This window comes from Chiloscyllium plagiosum, unplaced genomic scaffold, assembly GCF_037043375.1.
Source record: "Chiloscyllium plagiosum isolate Xiang-an unplaced genomic scaffold, Cpla_swu_hap1 HiC_scaffold_41, whole genome shotgun sequence".
NCBI classification, from domain to species: domain Eukaryota; kingdom Metazoa; phylum Chordata; class Chondrichthyes; order Orectolobiformes; family Hemiscylliidae; genus Chiloscyllium; species Chiloscyllium plagiosum.
In genome coordinates this window covers 23,539,935-23,558,555 of record NW_028270179.1, presented here as the reverse complement: position 1 = coordinate 23,558,555, position 18,621 = coordinate 23,539,935, and the positions used below count along the sequence as shown (strand labels likewise).

Genomic DNA, 18,621 nt, shown 5'->3' with positions numbered 1-18,621 from the left:
TGCATTCATAACTCTCTGCATAAAGAATCTACCTCTGACGTCTCCATTATACCTTCCTCCTCATACCTTCAAACTATGACTTCTCGTAGCAGTCAATCCTGCCTTGGGGAAAAGTCTCTGGCTACTGACTCGATCTATTCCTCTCATTATTTTGTACACCTCGATCAGGTCTCCTCTCTTCCTCCTTCTCTCCACAGAACAAGTCCAAGCTTATTCAAACTTTCTTCATAAGGCAAGCCCTCCAGACTGGGCAGCATCCTGGTAAACATTCTTTGCACCCTCTCCAAAGCCTCTGTATCTTTCTTATAGTAGAACGAACAGAACCATACATAATATTCCAAGTGTGGTTGCACCAGGGACTTGTAGAGCTGCAGCTAATGCTCGTGGCTCCTGAACTCGATTCCACTGTTAATGAAAGCCAAACCACCATATGATTTCTTAACAACCCTATCCACTTGGGTGGCAACTTTGAGGGATCCCTGTACTTGCACACCCAGATCCCTCTGTTCCTCCACACTACCAAGAATCCTGACTTTAATCCTATATTCAGCATTAGAGTTCGACCTTCCAAACTGCATCACTTCGCATTTATCCAAGTTGAACTCCATCTGCTATTTCGCAACCCAGCTCTGCATCCTATGTATGTCACGCTGCAGCCTGCAGTATCCCTTAATGCTATCGACCACATCTCCAACCTTGGTGTCATCTGCAAATTTGCTAAACGACCTCTCAATCTCCTCATCCAAGTCATTTATAAAAACTACAAAGAGCAGAGGCCAAGAATAGAGCACTCCGGAACCCCACTCAACACTGACCTCAAGGCAGAATGCTTTCCATTTACAATCACTCTCTGCCTTCTGTCATCCAGCAAATTCTGAATCCAGATAGCAAATCTCCCTGTATCCTATAATTCTTGACTTAATGAATGAGCCTACCGTGGGGAACCCTTTCAAACGCCTTGCTGAAGTCCAATTACACCACAGCTACATCTCAGCCGTCGTCGACCTGTCTTGACACCTCCTCAAAGAACTAAATAAGATTTGGGAGGCTTGACCCGCCCCTCACAAAGCCATGCTGACTGTTTTTAATCACTCTATGCTTTGCCAAATAGTCATAAATCCTATCCTTCAGAATTCTTTCCACAACTTTGCTGACGGCAGACGTGAGACTGACTGGTCTGTAATTGCCAGGGATTTCCCTATTACCCTTCTTTAAAAGATGAACAACATTCGCCTCCTTCCAATCCTCCGGTACTACTCCGGTGAAGAGTGAGGAGGCAACTACCAACGGCTAGCAACCTCCTTTCTTGCTTCTCAGAGCAGCCTAGGATAAATCTGGTCTGGCCCTGGAGACTTATTAATCTTCGTGTTTTCCACAATGTGTAACAGATCAGCTTCATCAATCTAAATCTAGTCAAGACTGTATCCCAGCTCCTGTAAGTTTTCACTTACAACGAGGTCTCTTTCCTGGATGAAAACTGACGCAAAAACCGACGCATTTTGAGTGTGAGCAGCAACGGAGATAAGACGAACCCGGAAGAATGCAGCTTTGGTAACGTAGTTTTTTAAAAGAATTACTTACTGGTAGCGGACAGGGATGTTTTCCCTTTCACAGAAGGAGCGGGGAAAGTGACGAGGACCAGACGGGCAGCCAGGAAGGAAAGCAATGAGTATAAATACTCACCCTTCGTCGCCAACGGCCATTTTGATGCGAGCAGCAGCGGAGAAAAGACGAAACCGGATGACCGCAGCTAAGGTAAGGCAGTTTTTTTTTTAAAACACTTACTTACTGGTAGCGGACAGCGGTGTTTTCCCTTTTACAGAAGGAGCGGGAGCAACGGGGGAAGTGACGAGGACCAGAGGGGCAGCCGGGAAGCAAAGCAGTGACCATATATATCAGCAAAGCGGCTAAACCCGAGACTCGACCACTGTAGAGTCTCCCACCCGTCCTCCTCCTCTTACCTAGTTAATAAGGTAACGTTTATTCTAAACTTCCTCGATTGAATAAAAGTTTGTTCTTAATTTTATAGCAACTTGAACGAAGCTTTCTACTTTAGTACTGAGTGCGTGTTCAGATAAGTCAGGTATGGATGCTCGGGCAGTTGCTTGCTCCTCCTGCAGAATGTGGCAGATGGAAGACATGGCACACGTCTCGGCTGGATACATCTGTGGGAAGTGCACCCAACTCAAGCTCCTTGAAAACCGTGTTAGGGAATTGGAGCTGGATCTGGATGAACTACGGATCATTCGGGAGGCTGAGGGGGTAATTGAGAGGAGTTACCGGGAGTTGGTCACTCCTAAGTCTCAGGACAAGTATAAATGGGTTACAGTTCGGGGGAGGAAAGGGGACAGTTAGACAGTACAGAGATCCCCGTGGACATTCCCCTCAGCAATAAGTATACCGTTTTGGATACTGCTGGGGGGGGACAACGTACCAGAGGAAAGCCATAGCAGTCAGTTCTCTGGCACTGAGCCTGAAACTGTGGCAAAGAAGGGAAGGGGGCAGAATAGAAAAGTACTCGTGGTAGAGGACTCGATAGTTAGGGGAATGGACACGAGATTTTGTTGTCAGGATCGGGATTCCCGGAAGGTATGTTGCCTCCCTGGTGCCAGGGTCCAGGACGTCTCCAATCCGGTGTATCAGGTTCTAAAAGGGAAGTGTAAACAGCCAAAAATCTTGCTACATATTGGCACTAATGATATAGCCAGGAAAAGGATGGTAGATATAAAAAGTGATTTCAGGGAGTTAGGATGGAAGCTGCAAAGCAGGACGAACAGAGTAGTGTTCTCTAGTTTACTACTGGTGCCGCGAGATAGCGAGGCGAGGAACAGGGAGAGGGCGCAGCTTAATACGTGGCTGCGCAGCTGGTGTAGGAGGGAGGGCTTCAGATATGTAGATAATTGAGATGCTTTCTGAGGAAAGTGGGACCTGAACAAGAAGGACGGGTTGCATCTGAACTGGAAGGGGACAAATGTCCTGGGTGGAAGTTTTGCATCAGTAGTTCGAGAGGGTTTAAACTAGTATGGCAGGGGGGTGGGAACCTCAGCTGTATATCGGAGATGAGAGTTGATGCAGATGAGGCAGTAGCAAGAGGTAGACCAGCTAGTGGGAAAGACTTTCCTGGCAAGGAACCAAGGTATCAGTTAAAGTGTGTTTGCTTTAACGCAAGGAGTATCCGGAGAAAAGTGACGAACTTAGAGCATGGATCAGTACCTGGTGATATGATGTTGTGGCCATAACAGAGACATGGGTTTCTCAGGGGCAGGAATGGTTGCTGGATGTTCCAGGGTTTAGAGCATTTAAAAAGAATGGGGAGGGGGGAAAAAGAGGAGGGTGTGCAGCACTACTAATCAGAGAGGGTATCACAGCTATAGAAGCTTCCATTGTCGAAGATGATCTGCCGACCGAGTCAGTATGGGTGGAAATTAGGAACAGCAAGGGAGCAGTCACCTCTTTAGGGGTTCACTACAGGCCTCCCAATAGTAGCAGGGAGATGGAAGAAAGCAGAGCTCGGCAGATTTTGGAAAAGTGTGGACGTAGTAGGGTTGTTGTAATGGGTGACTTTAACTTTCCTAATATTAATTGGAACCTCCTTCGAGCAGAAGATTTGAATGGAGCTGTTTTTGTAAGGTGTGTTCAGGAGGGTTTCCAAACTCAGTCCATTGACAGGCCGACGAGGGGAGAGGCCATTCTAGACTTGGTGCTCGGCAATGAGCCGGGGCAGGTCTCAGATCTTGTGGTGGGACAGCATTTTGGTGATAGTGACCACAACTGCCTCACATTCTACATAGCTATGCAGAAGGAGAGGATTAGACACAATGGGAGGATATTTAACTGGGGGAAAGGAAACGATGCTGCGATTAGACATGAGTTACGAAGCATGGATTGGGAGCAATTGTTCCATGGTAAAGTCACTATAGACATGTGCAGACTATTTAAGGAACAGTTGTTGCAAGTGATGAATAAATATGTCCCTCTGAGACAGGCAAGAAGTGGTAAGATAAAGGAACCTTGGATGACGAGAGCGGTGGAGCTTCTCGTCAAAAGGAAAAAGGTAGCTTACGTAAGGTGGAAGAAGCTAGGGTCAAGCTCAGCTCGACAGGATTACAGGCAGGCAAGGAAGGAGCTTAAAATGGTCTGAGGAGAGCCAGGAGGGGGCACGAGAAAGGCTTGGCAGAACGGATTAGGGAGAACACAAAGGCATTTTACACTTATGTGAGGAATAAGAGAATGGTCAAAGAAAGAGTAGGCCCGATCAGGGATAGCATAGGGAATTTCTGTGTGGTGTCTGAGGAGGTAGGGGAAGTCCTAAATGAGTTTTTTTGCTTCTGTCTTGACGAAAGAAACGAACTTTGTCGTGAATGAAACCTTTCAAGAGCAGGTGTGCATGCTGAAATGGATAGAGATAGAGGAAACTGATGTGCTGAAAATGTTGTCAAACATTAAGATTGACAAGTGGCCAGGCCCGGACCAGATTTGTCCTTGGCTGCTTTGGGAAACGAGAAATGCAATTGCTTCGCCACTTCCGAAGATCTTTTCATCCTCGCTCTCCACTGGAGTCGTACCTGAGGACTGGAGAGAGGCAAATGTAATTTCTCTCTTCAAGAAAGGAAAGAGGCAAATCCCGGCAATTACAGACCAGTCAGTCTCACATCTGTCATCTGCAAGGTGTTAGGATTTATGACCATCTGGAAGAGCATGGCTTGCTTAAATGCAGTCAACACGGCTTTGTGAGGGGGAGGTCATGCCTCACAACCTTATCGAGTTCTTTGAGGATGTGACTAGAAAAGTTGATGAGGGTCGAGCTGTGGATGGGGTGTATATGGACTTTAGCAAGGCATTCATTTGATAAGGTTCCCCATGGTAGGCTCATCCAGAAGGTCAGGAGAAATGGGATTCAGGGGAACATAGCTGTCTGGATACAGAATTGGCTGGCCAACAGAAGACAGCGAGTGGTAGTAGAAGGAAAATATTCTGCCTGGAAGTCTGCGGTGAGTGGTGTTCCATAGGGCTCTGTCCTTGGTCCTCTATTGTTTGTAAATTTTATTAATGACTTGGATGAGGAGATTGAAGGATGGGTCAGCAAGTTTGCAGATGACACTAAGATTGGAGGTGTCGTTGACAGGAGAGGGCTGTTGTAGGCTGCAGCTGGACATGGACACGATGTAGAGATGGGCTGAGAGGTGGCAGATGGAGTTCAACATGGATAAATGCGAGGTTGTGCATTTTGGAAGGTCGAATTTGAAAGCTGAGTACAGGATTAAGGATAGGATTCTTGGTAGTGTGGAGGAACAGAGGGATCTTTGGGTGTAGGTACATAGATCCCTTAAAATGGCCACCCAAGTGGACAGGTTTGTTAAGAAAGCATATGGTGTTTTGGCTTTCATTAACAGTGGTATTGAGTTTAAGAGTCGTGAGACCTTGTTGCATCTCTATAAAACTTTGGTTAGACTGCACTTGGAATACTGCGTCCAGTTCTGGTCGCCCTATTATAAGAAAGATGTGGATGCTTTGGAGCGGGTTCAGAGGAGGTTTACCAGGATGCTGCCTGGACTGGTGGGCTTATCTTACAAGGAGAGGTTGACTGAGCTCGGACTTTTTACATTGGAGAAAAGGAGGAGAAGAAGGGATCCCTCCTGGCTCTCCACTGTCGAATTCTGAGCTCCTTTCTAGATAGGCTGTAATCCTCTTAAGCTGTGCTAGATCCTTGCTTCCTCCACCTTCCGTCAGCCGACTTCTTCCTTTTGACGAGATGTTTCTCTGTTCTGGTCATCCAATGTTCCTTAATCTTACCCCTTCATACCTGTCTCAGAGGAACACATTTGTGCATCTCTTGCAACAAACTGCTCCTTAAATAGTCTCCACATGTCTGCTGTGCCATTTCTGTGGATCAATTGCTCCCAGGTTGTACTTCCCAACTCCTGTTTGAAAGCATCATAATTTCTATTTCCCCAATTAAACATCTTCTATCAGTAACCGTTCCTTTCCCTTTCCAAGGCTATGCTACATATAAGGCAGTTGTGATCACTTTCACCAACATTCTCGCTCTCCCCGAGATCTGACACCCGTTCTGCATCGTTGCAGACCACCAAATCCAAAATGGCCTCTTCCCTCGACGATCTGTCTGCATACTGAGTAAGGAAACCCTCCTAAACTCACCTGACAAAAACGGGTCCATCTAAACCATCTGCACTTCGGAGATTCCAGTCGAAATTGGGAAAGTTAAAATCACACATAACAACAACTCTGTTGCTTTTGCATTTTTCCAGAATCTGCTTGCTTACGAAATCTTCAATCTCTCTCCTGCTATGAGATGGACTGGAGAAAGCCCCCAATGCGGTGGCTGTTCCCTTGCTGTTCTTAACTTCCATCTATACTGACTCAGTAGGCAAATCTTACTCAACAGCCTACATTACCGTATCTGTGTTGCACTCTCTGATTAGCAATGTCCCACCGCCTCCTCTTTTGCCACCCTCCCTGTTATTTCTAAATGATCAAAACCCTGGTACATCAAGCAACCATTCCTGCCACTGCGAAACCTAAGTCTCTTTAATAGCAACAACATCTTAGCACCAAGAACTGACCCAGGCTCTAAATTCGTTACTCTTCTTTCGGACACTCCTTGCATTAAAGCAGACACACTTTCATCGCGTGAGAAACCTTCCTATATCAATGTATCCTGTCTTTAAAACTTCCTAGAATTCATTCGCTCCCCCCTCGCACCTCTAGGCAAATGAAGGCCCCGACGCCTGAGGTAAGTCTTTTAAACGGTCAGACTCACCTTACCTGAATTCCTTCGTTTCTCCTTTGCACCTCTCGGCAAATATATGCCCATTTGGAAAAAGATGAAGTTATTAGTGACAGGCAGCATGGTTTTGTGCAATAAGGTTATGCCTTAGAAACCTAATAGAAACCTTTGAAGAGCTGACAAAGTTAATTGATGAAGCAAGGGATGTGGATGCAATATATGTGCATTTAGTAAGGCGGTTGTTAAGGTTCCCCATAGTAGTTCGATGATGAAGTTGAAGTCGCAGGGGTCTACGGTGTTCTCGATGGATGGACAGAGAACTGTTTGGAAAACAGGAGACAGAGAGTAGTCGTGGAAAGAAGCTTCTCAAAATGGAATTTGTGGTCTTCAACAGGGAGCTGTGCTCGGACCACTGTTGTTTGTGATATACATAAATTATTTAGACGAATGCAAGTTTGCCAAATGAACGAGTTTTCAGATGAAAGTAAGATTGTTGGAGTAGCAGGCAGTGAACTGGACTGTCAGAAAATAGAGCATAGCTTACATACATTGGAGAGTTGGGCAGAGAAATGGAAGATGGAGTTCAATTTGGACAAGTATGAGGTGATGCATTTTGGAAGATCGAACTCAAGAGCGAACAATAGAGTAAATGGAAAAGTGCTGTGTAAAATTGATGTTCACAGCGACCTGGGTTTCAGGTCCATTGTTCCCTGAAGGTAGCAACAGAGGCCAGTCGAGTCGTTTAGAAGGCATACGGAATACTTTCCTTCATCGCAAGGGGTATTTTATAAAATTTGGCCGGTCATGTAACAGTGTAAGACTTTGGTTCGGCCACATTTGGAATACTGCGTACAGTCCTGGTCGCCACATTTCGAAAAGGATGTGGATGCTTTGAAAGGGTGCAGACAAAGTTAACCAGGATATTGCCTGTTATGGAGAGTTCCAGCTTTGAGGAGAGATTGTTTCGGTTAGGACAATATTCACTGCAAAGAATGAGTTTGAGAGGGGACTTGATTGAGCCCTAAAATAATGACAGGTGCAGAGAGGGTGGGTAACAACAGACTGGTCTCCTTCCGCTCGGAAGGATGTTGTCGAACTTGAAATGGTTCAGAAAAGATTTATAAGGATGTTGCCAGTGTTGGCTAATTCGAGCAATAGGGACAAGCTGAACAGGGTACGGCTGTTTTCCCTGGAGCGACGGAGGCTGAGGGCTGACCTTATACAGATTTACAAAAGTATGAAGGGCATGGATAGGATAAATAGACAAAATCTTTTCCCTGGGGTCGGAGAGTCTCGAGGTTTCCTTGCTTTTAAATTTCTGGTGCAATGTCAGTTATGGTGAGAGATGATTGGCCTCCAACAAGCGTGAGCCTATTGTTTCAAATTACAATCAGTGAAATGTCTGTCCTAGTTTTCCATTGACTGGCAATGTCAGTAGGTTATCTCCATTTGTCAGAAGTAAATGTAGGGTGATAGGACTGGGGAATGGATCTGCATGGGTTATTCCTCGGCGGGTCTATGTTGATCTTGTCGGCCAAAGCGCCAATTTCTACTCAGTAGGGATTCTATGGTCCTATGTTATGCCTGATGTCACTCTGAGACAAACGCGGAGTTTCCTTCAGAGGCATTCCCTCTCGCCTCACCTCTCCAATGCAATTCATTTCAACTTCTGGAAAAGTCTAAAAGCAGATCTGAATTTGATTGCTCCATGTGAATACCACACCGAACATCAAAAACTGGTGTCGACATTGCATGGATCATTTGGCCTATGACATTGCCTGTTTCTTTGCTGAAGAGGGTCGATTGCTGAGAGAAAAATGGGAACTGATCAGATGAGCTCATTATTTTCATTTGCTTTATTCCGAACAGAACTGACGCGATGTATTTCGCATAATATTATGTCTCTGCTAGTGTCCGTGTGCAGATAACATAGAGTGTCCTCGTCATACACACGCAAAGGTTGAAGATGGGGGATACTCCAAGATCGAGTGGAAATAATTACAGTCAATGTCTTCAGAAACTTGTGGACATCATTCTGACGTGAAGAGATTCGATTGAAAACAGTTATACTGGCACCAAAGGAGTCGAGACACTAACTCTGAATATCGTGCACTGTGCTTTGCCATAGGATCCAGCCTTGATGTGTAATGCTCAGGCATCACTTTTAAAGATGGTGTATGTGGAAATGTCACAAATGTTCATTATACATCAGTTAACAGTAAAACACCCATCAAAGTGAATGTGCTGCGAATATCTAATGAAACATATCGATGGGGCAATCACTTTTTGACCTCTAGCTAAGGAATGTTTCTTGCAGCTTCTTCCCCTTGGGCCACATCTTCACGAATAAGAACACATAGCAAAGGAAACTACAACACAGGATCAGGCCGTTTGGCCCTCTATGCCTGCGCTGAATCAGATCATTTGGCAAAATCTGCCGCCTAATTTCGAAGGATCTGTATCCCTCAGCTCCCTTGCCATTCATGCATCTGTCTAGATCCATCTTAAATAGTGCTATCGTTCCTGCTTCTACCACATTCTCTGGCAACAGTTTCCTGGTACCCACCACCCTCTGAGTAAATAAATTTCCACACGTATTGCCCTGAAATATTTATTCTCTTACTTTGAACTCGTCGCTCTTAATAATTGGGTCCTCCACTCTGGGAAAGGACTTCTTGCAATCCATCATGTCAGGACCTCTCCTGATTGTGTAGGCCTCAAACACATACCCCCTCAACCTTCGTCTTTTTAATGAAAGTAATCGTAATGTACTCAACAGCCCTTCATTGCTGGTTGCATCCATATCATGCAATGTCCTGGCGAAACACCTCTCCATCCAGCCATAACCTCTTAGTAATGAGGCGATAAGAACTGTACAGGGTAACGCATATGTGGCCCCTCAAAAGTCGTATATAACAGTACATGACCTGTCAACTCTTCTACTGAATACCGCGTCCAATGAAAGAAAACATGTCGTATGCCTTTTTGGCCACTCCATCAAACTGTGTTGCCACCTTCAGAATACATTGGACCTGAGCACCCAGATCTCTCTATGCATCAAGTTTCCGCAGGACATTTCCATTTAACGTATATTTCACTCTCGAACTGGATCTTCCAAAATGTATCATCTGGCAATTGTTCGGTTTGAATTCCATTTGCCAAATCTCCGATGTGTCTACGTTCTGCAGCATTGTCTGCCAAATATCTTCACTAACGGCTGCTCCACCAACCTTACTTTTATCTGCAAACGGACTCATCAGATTACCTATACCTTCCTCAAGATCATTTCTGTAAATCATTTGGAGGTTAGGGCAGAATTTGTTTTACTATTGTTTAATAATCAGCGAGTAGAAATTCCATCTAAGTAAACACCTTTTTGAAGCCTTCAGAAATCTGATTGTGTCACTGGTTCATTCCCGGTTTCTCTTAATGAGGATTTACCACCCAATGTATCCTTTCATTGTTTAAGGGAGAATGTTGTGTCAGATTCAAAATTTATAGGAACCTGCAGCTCACAACAGAGGGTGAGGTTTGATTGCAATCTCAGAGATTATAACGGGAATGAATAAGGAGTTGGGATCAAAACGTCCCAGCGTTCTAACATTGAGAAAATGGTTTTCCTCTGAGGTTAGATATACTTATGAGAATGATAAATAGATGAATTTGGTATCGTGGATCTAATGATTTGTTCGGATTCTGGAAATTTTTTACTATCCATTCTGGCTATTGTTTGGGTCACAGGTAAGTGTCTCAATCAGGGTTTGAATCTGGAATGCAAGTTTTACGCATGAACGCACTTGTCCCTTCCTATACTCTACTGCCGAGGTTAGTGTTCCTGCGAAATATTTATGTAAAGCTGTAAAATATAGTTACATAGATTTCCGTATTACTATTCTTCAAATGTGCAGACTCACACCTTCTTCAAACAGAAATAGCAAAATAAACCAACTCTATAACTCAGTCCCTCAATTCGTAATACATTGATGTGGTGCTTTTCGCCGAGCTGGAAGTTTTTGTTGCAAACGTTTCGTCCCCTGGCTAGGCGACATCATCAGTGCTTGGGAGCCTCCTGCGAAGCGCTTCTTTGATGTTTCCTCCGCTGTTTATAGTGGTCTGTCCCTGCCGCTTCCGGTTGTCAGTTTCAGCTGTCCGCTGTAGTGGTTGGTATATTGGGTCCAGGTCGATGTGTTTGTTGATGGAGTTTGTGGATGAATGCCATGCCTCTAGGAATTCCCTGGCTGTTCTCTGTCTGGCTTGCCCTATGATAGTAGTGTTGTCCCAGTCGAATTCATGTTGCTTGTTGTCTGCGTGTTTGGCTACGAAGGATAGCTGTTCGTGCTGTTTCGTGGCTAGTTGATGTTCATGTATGCGGATTGTTAGCTGTCTTCCTGTTTGTCCTATATAGTGTTTTGTGCAGTCCTTGCATGGTATTTTGTACACTACATTCGTTTTGCTCATGTTGGGTATCGGGTCCTTCATTCTGGTGAGTTGTTGTCTGAGCGTGGCTGTTGGTTTGTGTGCCGTTATGAGTCCCAGGGGTCGCAGTAGTCTGGCTGTCAGTTCCGAGATGCTCCTGATGTATGGTAGTGTGGCTCGTCCTTTTGGTTGTGGTATGTCCTCGTTCTGTGGTCTTTCTCTTAGGCATCTGTTGATGAAGTTGCGCGGGTATCCGATTTTGGCGAATTTGTGGTAGGACTGTTTGTTCTAACCTTTGCATAACTGCCTCTGCTATGACTCCCGAGATTGGTGATTCCATGGGTGTTCCGTTGATTTGTTCGTATATCTGGTTGTTGAATGTGAAGTGTGTTGTGAGGCACAAGTCCAATAGTTTAAGTATGCCGTCTTTGTTGATAGGTTCAGCGTCCTGTTTTCTGTTCTGTATGTCCAGTAGGTTGGCTATTGTTTCTCTGGCTAGGGTTTTGTCAATCGAAGTGAACAGTGGATCGCCAAAAACGGATACCCGCGCAACTTCATCAACAGATGCCTAAGAGAAAGACCACAGAACGAGGACATACCACAACCAAAATGACTAGCCACACTACCATACATCAGGAGCATCTCGGAACTGACAGCCAGACTACTGCGACCCCTAGGACTCATAACGGCACACAAACCAACAGCCACGCTCAGACAACAACTCACCAGAACGAAGGACCCGATACCCAACATGAGCAAAACGAATGTAGTGTACAAAATACCATGCAAGGACTGCACAAAACACTATATAGGACAAACAGTAAGACAGCTAACAATCCGCATACATGAACATCAACTAGCCACGAAACGACACGACCAGCTATTCTTAGCAGCCACACACGCAGACAACAAGCAACATGAATTCGACTGGGACAACACTACTATCATAGGGCAAGCCAGACAGAGAACAGCCAGGGAATTCCTAGAGGCATGGCATTCATCCATAAACTCCATCCACAAACACATCGACCTGGACCCAATATACCAACCACTACAGCAGACAGCTGAAACTGACAACCGGAAGCGGCAGGGACAGACCACTATAAACAGCGGAGGAGACATCAAAGAAGCGCTTCGCAGGAGGCTCCCAACACTGATGATGTCGCCTAGCCAGGGGACGAAACGTTTGCAACAAAAACTTCCAGCTCGGCGAACAGAACCACAACAACGAGCACCCGAGCTACAAATCTTCGCACAAACTTTGAGTAATACATTGAATTTAAAATGTTCAATGACACTCAAGATTTCCCAACTGTTCGAAACAAGAGTCTTGAATAACTGGACTTGGGCACTAATTTTATACGTTATCTCAAAATTCCGATTTATTATTCATGCATTCCCTTTGGTAAGACAATGATAAAGAGCATGATAATCTAATTAATGACTATTAATTATTCATATTAATCGCAAAATCACTTGATCATGATATCCACTCATGCTCAGACAGCCAGTGTGGAGAGAAGAAATACAAAGAAAATGAAATAATTGTAATTTGCAAGTTCGATTCATCAGGTTCAGATGATGGATTCCATGACTTCTTAGTGCAATAGATTGTTCGTAAAATAAAAGCTGCATCTATGATTTGTACGTCACGGGTGATTGCATACTTTTTCAGTCCACTTCGTCCAGTAATTTCTTCTTCTTTTGTCAGAAGGTTCAACAGTTGTTGAAGTGGACAATAAACGAGACAGAGTAAAACATATCAGCCAGTCCCAACGATTTCAAAAATCACTCAAATCCTGCCAAAACCAGGCAGACGGTCTTTTCTCCTTTTTATTTTTATCAATATTATCTGTGTTGGTCGGTAAGCATCTGACCTCCCTTGATTAGCAAAATCAACAAGCAACTAACTGACTATGCAGAGGATAGCAAGATTCGATGTTCAATCATCCATAGCATTCCCCATATTTGTAATCGATTTCCATTATCTTCCAGCTCATTTGTCAATGAAACAAATCCCTGTGCATTTTACGCGTTTTTGACACAGGTAGCTGTTCAAATTTCACTTCTCACCTCACACTCAGATCCATCAGAAATATCGATAATTTGCGAGGGTCTCTCCAATGTTGTCTGCTATTTCTGCAGTGGCAAGTGCGTACTATTTGATGTTCGATTTGAAGCTATGTGTCAGTGTCCCACTCTAATCCTTTTTCAAATCTTTGGAAAACCCCAGTACATTCTCTTCACTCATCAGCATGCACTCTGCTCAATACCCACAGAACATCGTCCTGAACTGCAATTGTAAACAATCGCATTATTGGCACAAGTCAAGACTACGATTTCAATCAACTTTGCCTCCAGCCATTTCCATCATTGTCTCCAATTCCAATCCTCCTGAACTCATTGCAACGTCAAAACCCATTGTTAACTTTGTGAAATCCACACTCTGCTTGTCCAAACGTTTCCCAGGGAAAGTCTAAAGATATACGCTTCCATCAAATTCCATGGTTGTCAGTCACTCATTAGCACATATCAAGTCCTGTCACCATATGACTCCTGTGTTCACGTCGATCATGAGGTGGCATCCAGGTGAGGTCTCGAATTTAAAATTCTCATCACTGCGTTCTACTCCCTCAATAGTCATAAATTCCGCTCAACACCAAGGTCCTGCTCTTTTCACAAATTGTTGTTAATTTCCCATTTTCAAATCGATAGCCTTTTCTTCCATCTCTCTTCTCAGTGTCTCACCGTCTGTATTCATTGTGCCATTTTTTTCTGATTCTCTCTCATACACGCTTTTCCTATTGATCACTGACTCACTTCATACGACGGGACTGTTGTCTGCCATTCAGCTCATCAAGTACTTGACATATATATTGAAATTTGCATCCCTCCATTTCCATTCCCATTTTATTGGACACCAAAAAATCTACGATTTCTTCCTTTCCATCTCAAGGATTGAATTTTGGAAGAGATTGTGTCATATTCAATATCAGCGAGGAAGCTTCCGATCAGGACAGCTCTCTCCATGATAACATGTTGAATCTTTCACCTCTGCATCTTCGTTTGCTATTTGATACTTGTTTTCTCCCTGCACCCAAACTTTAAGAAAACATCATCAATATCAGTCTCAACATTCGATAGGGAAATGTTCCACAAGATACTCAACAACAAGAGGATATTTCCACATAGAATTGGTTGGGTAGTTTGGTTTTGTACACGTGCAAATATAGAAGAATGGGTGTCACCTTTAATGAAGTTTCCAAGATTCTTAGCTGAAATGACAGGCTACGTGTGGAGAGTGTGTGGGACAGGCTGGTACAGTAGGGCATAGCCTTACTAGAAGGTGGTATGCATTTCAGGCAGAGATAAGGAGAAATCGTTTTTCTCATAAGCTCGTGATTCTGTAGAATTCTTCACTTGCAGGGGGCTGCTGCGATTGAGTCATCAAGTGGATTCAAAGGTGGGATAGACAGACTTTTAATCAGGAACCGAATCGAGGGTTTTTGGAATAGGGCAAGAAAGTGATTTTGTGGAAGATTGGATTCAAACACAATCTCACTGAACGGTGGAACAGTCTAGACAGAATGAGTGATCTTATTCTGCTCCTACATCTTATGATTCTAAGAAGCCGATTTTGGTGAAAGTCAGGGGAAATAATAGATTTTGGGCACAATGCAGCCTTAATACAGATCATGTTCTTCTCAACACGAGCTGAGGTATTAGAATCTGAATCGTCACTATCATGACTTTCCTCCACTGATTTTCCTTAAGTCTCCATTAACTCCTGGTTGCTCCAGGAATTGCCGTGTAGTAACCTGCTATGCAGTCTAACCAGGCTTCTCGTTGAAAGGAAATTCGGATTTTCTCGAAGATGTTTTGCCTTGCACTCATCAGGCCATTTCGCACGAATATGAACTGAGTTGAGAAAATCAAGTTTATTCTGCATGACAGCCGATCAGGGATTAGTTAGTTCATGGTCACTGATTAGTCTGGGTGCGCCTGTCGAAAATAAAACTATTGATGCGAAATGACACGAAAGTATCAAGTTTGATTACGTTTAAACTATGAGCTGTGATCCTCATTTGTCAGTACATGCCTGTGGGGAACGCAACCAAGGATGCAGATTGAGATTTATATATCAAGCTTAATGCATTTAAACTGGACAATGTGAATCTGACAAGTCAGGGTCTTCCTGTTGACAATACATGCATTGATCCAGATTGTCAGTTAGCTGCCAGGCTTTCGTTGAACTTTAAATTCGTCTGTGAGAATCTGATCTGGAGGGGTGTTCCCTTCGGAAATGCACCCATTGAAGTTATCTTAGAATCAACTGCAAGGATTCGTGAAATTTAAACTGTGCAATAGAAAGCTGGTTGATCTGAGATATAGACCATCAATTAGCGTTCGCTTAGTTTGTTGATGTGGGTCAGGTGACGGAAACTGGGATCTATACCTGTCAATTCTCCCAGAGGCGCTGAGGTGAGTTAAACCATTTGTTAAGCACATTTATCTTCACTACATATGATATTTCCTTTTGAATCCCGAAATGTTTTCGGCGCTATTTCCCATTTAAAGAGCCTGTTGCTCAGAGTCAGTGTCGTTATTTCACTAAAATGTCTATTCAACAGCACCCCTTTCTCTCAATTTTCATAAAAATAGACATCAGGGAACGTTGTGATTAACGTAGAAACTTCACAACAAAATTCAGCAAAGTATGCGGAAATATAATTTACCTCTCTTTAACTCATTCCTGAGCTCTCTGTGTCTTTACAGAGTGAGTGCACTGTGAAGCCAATATGTTAGTATTTCCAGAGCTGAGGATTATCTACATAAGGGTATGGCAAATATTTGTAGATGCACACTGAGTATTTAAAGTATTGTTTTTATTCTAAAGTGACTCCGGAGCCTCATAGAATCCGATTGCTAAAACAAGTCATTCAACCCATCATATGTCTGCAGGGTATCATACCGTGCAGCAGAATCAACCTGGTAGCAGTGGGATTCGAACCCACGTCTCTGAAGAGACTGGAACTTAAATCCAGCGCCTTAGACCGCTCGGCCATGCTACCACTGTAGCAGCATGTCAGCATATTTGGTTTTGTGAATGCTGACTGCCCCGAGCTGCTTGAAGATCATTGGCTGGTATTTCATGTATAAAAGCACGTATACTCTTCAGACTGATCGCTGGTTTTGTGGTACGGAAGCTGCCACTGTCAAGACATTGTTCTGAACAATAATCGATTTTCTACATTACATTCTGACCCGATGCGTTCCATTTGTCTTGATTCTGCTCTGAACACTTTCACCTCAGACACATTTTAACAACCAGTTGAGCCCGCAGGAGACTCCAGGTCCACAGAAGTGGGGAGAGTAACACAGATCCAGAAATGGTGTGTCGAAGAAAATCTATCATTTAACTATTTGTGCTCTCGGCTAATTTTATATTTTTCTTGTCAACTTTACTGATGTATTCACTGTGGAAGTGATTGCATTTAGTCAGTGATGTATCATTTGGGATATCTATCCTTTTAAATAAAATAGTTTCCATGCTGAAGGTCTTGAGCTGCTGCACTAACACTCTTATTTATGCTGTGACACAGTCTATTTTTAGAAATCAGTTGAAAAATATGCTGAAATATCCCTTCACTATTCTCATAAAATAGGTTCGATAAGGAGATGAGCTATAAAAGGCCGATAAAAATGGACTGGGTCTCACGTGATTTTATGAATTGACACATCTCCTGTGTAAATCAGATCTATAATTTTCAAAGAGAGAATCCAGTCCTTTCTCCACGACACTCAGTTGCACTTCCATGCTGTCCAGAAACTCCAGGCGTTTTCATTGATCCAACGTTATACTGAATTAATAATATTAACTTTTGGTTTTCACATGTTGTTAAGCGGTTCATGCATTCTATAGCACTTAATTCACCAGCTGACTGCCTGATGTCTAGCCTCTTAATCCAAAGTATTCATTTGCCTGGATGAGTGCATCTTCAGTAACACGCGAGAAGCTCAAAACCAAAACCAAGGAGCATCTGTTGTAGGCAGAAATGTCAAGAGGAGTCGTTAGCCCCGTTTTCCTTCACTCCTTCGGTATTCTATTACCACGTATGTGAGAGGCCAGAAACTATCCCAAAGCTGTTGTATTGGGGTGCGGTTTTCCTCTTAATTGGGGGCCAGTATAGTCAATAATGCTCTGGGGTCCCCAGTGAAATACAACATTTTATTTCCATCCGCGTTACAGTAGTTGCTGCAACATTGGTACCCATTGTTAGACAAATTCCCCTAATGTGAACATTCATACCAAGAAAAATGCAGTCAATAATGGAAATCTCTAGAAACAGCCCCAGGTGCAACCAAATTGAAATTGTACCTGCCAGATAACTCCCCACCAGCGCTTGGGGCCTATAAAGCTTCTGACAGCCTTAATACTCTCCAGCTGCATTGCATTATTTACCAATATATTAAATTGCCGTTTCTCACAAAGAACTCTTCCAGCTTTTGTACAAATTTGAGAATGGCTAATTGGGAAGGATATTAATTTCAATCAATTGTTATCAAGTTTTTTTTCAAATAAACTTTAATATAAAGTTCCGGTTGAATTGAGAAGAGCCCCTCTCTCTGTGTGTCTTCAGGCTGAGATCAAACAACAACCACTCTCAAACGCAACTGCAGTTTACGACCTCTGCTACGTACAGTCATAGAGTCATAGAATTCTTTTTGTGTGGAAGCAGGTCATTGGGCCCAACCAGTCCACATCAGCCCTCCGAAGACTATCGCACCGAGTCCCATTCCCCTGCAATCTTATCCTATATTTACCTCTGATTAATGAACCTAAACCGATGCATCCCTGAAAACTATTGACAATTTTGCATGGCCATTTCACCTGAGCTGCACTTCTTGGGATTGCGATGGAGTCTGTTCAATATCGCAAAGTCCTACTTTTTTTCCTTTAAAGAATGGAAACCTTTTTCTGATAATATGTGCAATAGTTCACTGAAATACGTTATCTCCACAATTAGATTATGGATTGTTGGGTACGTAACAAGACCAGATCTAGCCCTTCTATTTTTATCACAACTTGTCTCTGTAGCTTCACCCTGTTCTGTGCTGTTTGCTATGTACTAATTGAAAAGTGTTACATTTGTTGTAAATTTCTGTTCAACTTTTGGCATGGAAACTTCAGTATCCAAATGATTATCCTTCTGACAGGTGGTGGATGACAAGTAGTTTGAACATGTTGCTTATTTCTTTTCAGGAATTGACTGTAGCTGATTAAAATATGACATGACCGTGACTGCACACAATGACATAGGATATTTTTCACAAACACATACTTGTTTGAAAATCTTAAACTTTTACCCATAATCCTAGTTTACATTGTGCTAATTGTCCACAGACATGTTGATCGTGATCTTGTACCATTTTTTCCTTCAGTGGATCACTGAATC

At 43.4% G+C, this 18,621-nt stretch overlaps 1 non-coding gene across 1 annotated transcript; it reads right to left on the bottom strand.

Moving 5' to 3' along the window:
- Positions 1 to 16,154: 16,154 nt before the first annotated feature.
- On the bottom strand, positions 16,155 to 16,236 carry trnal-uaa (transfer RNA leucine (anticodon UAA)). Its single transcript has one exon. It is a non-coding gene; the product is annotated as a tRNA-Leu (tRNA).
- Positions 16,237 to 18,621: the final 2,385 nt, after the last annotated feature.